The sequence below is a fragment of the Balaenoptera acutorostrata genome, chromosome 14 (genome assembly GCF_949987535.1).
Source record: "Balaenoptera acutorostrata chromosome 14, mBalAcu1.1, whole genome shotgun sequence".
Taxonomy (NCBI): domain Eukaryota; kingdom Metazoa; phylum Chordata; class Mammalia; order Artiodactyla; family Balaenopteridae; genus Balaenoptera; species Balaenoptera acutorostrata.
In genome coordinates, this window is record NC_080077.1 from 43540691 (window position 1) to 43542170 (window position 1480).

The 1480-nt window shown below is 43.4% G+C and overlaps 1 pseudogene; it reads right to left on the bottom strand.

Moving 5' to 3' along the window:
- Positions 1-817: 817 nt before the first annotated feature.
- LOC114239003 (U6atac minor spliceosomal RNA) lies at positions 818-951 on the bottom strand (annotated as a pseudogene).
- Between the last annotated feature and the right edge of the window lie 529 nt (positions 952-1480).

The following is a 1480-nucleotide window of genomic DNA, read 5'->3' on the forward strand; positions in this document are numbered from 1 at the left end:
GGATAAAGTACTTGAGTTCTTTCTGTTTCCCCTCCAGAAGAAGATAACATTTGTCAAGAACTCTGAAGAGTCTGAGAATTTACCCTGCTCCAGAGTTAGCTTGCCTTGCTTTCATGGATGCTGGCAGAAGACACGAGACTCCTAGGTCAGAGGAAAAGGGCTTTATCATTCACAGCACAGCAGGTGACATGAACTTCATGTTTGTATTGGTTCCCCTTGTCCTCCAAGATCCCCCGTGCGATCCGAAGCAAGGCCACATAGATGCTACACACGCAGTGTGTTCGCATCACAGCTAAAAATCCTGAGCTTAGGAATCCCAACTCTTTTTAAATGGCTGTGAGCAAATCTGCCTGAACTTTGCTCCAGCAGGAAACATCATCCTTATTATAATAGACAAATATAATAAACCTGCTTCTGCTCGGGAGGAGATAAAATCTCTATCTTCCCAGGGAGCGATGTCTCCCAACAATATTGCCTTCTCTTTGGATTATTACAAGGACTAAATCAGTTAGCACCTAGAGCTGTTTAGAATCATGCCTGGTACATAATAAACCTTCAATAATTGAGCTGTTATTATCATGTCTCTCTATTCCACCTGCTTCTTTTTTTCTTTTTAATTTATTTTTTATTGCGGTAACCTTGGTTTATAACATTATTTAAGATTAATGCGTACTTTATATTTCTACTTCTATATACACTACACCGTGCTCACCACCAAAAACTTAGTTTCCATTTGTTACCATACAGTGGATTCCCTTTACCCTTCCCCTCTGGCAATCACTAATCTCTTCTCTGTATGTATGTTTCTGTTTTGGTTTAAAAATAATGGTTAGATGCCACGAAGTAGGTGGCAATGCTTTAACTGTATGCATGTTGTCAGGTCCAAGGGCCTCTTCCATCCTTGTCCCTGGGTCAACGGGAGTGCTAACCTTCTCTCCTTTCATACAATACTCCACCTACTTCTCTACGTGAACCAATCTGAGCTGCTTTTACTCACTCAAACGTGCCGCACTTTCTTTTGCCTCTGGGCCTTCAAACTGATTCCTGTGTCTGGAGTATTCAACCACGCCACTCACCCCATTCCTGCTTTTCCCTCACTTCTGCCCCCACCCGTGAGCTTAGGTGCCCCTGCTCTGTGCTCACACCTCCGCTTACTCTCTTTCCCTCTCCTAGAACACTTAGCAACCCTCAGTGTTGATGTTGTTTACATTTCTTAAACTCCCCTGGAATGTAAGCTCTGGGAGGCTAGAGAAAATATGAAGCAGCAGAAAGGGCTCTGGTTAGCTTAAGGAAAAGGGAGAATTTATTGCAAGGTTTTCTGAGTTACCTCATGCGATCAGAGCTGGAGTTGAACAACCAAGACCATGGGAAGGGAAGGGCCAGGTGATCTCCAACAACCTCAGCAGGAGGTGTCCGCAGATCCATTTACTTAACTCAGCTTTGATGATTCCCAGGGTTTAGGTGTATCTTTTCCAAATTT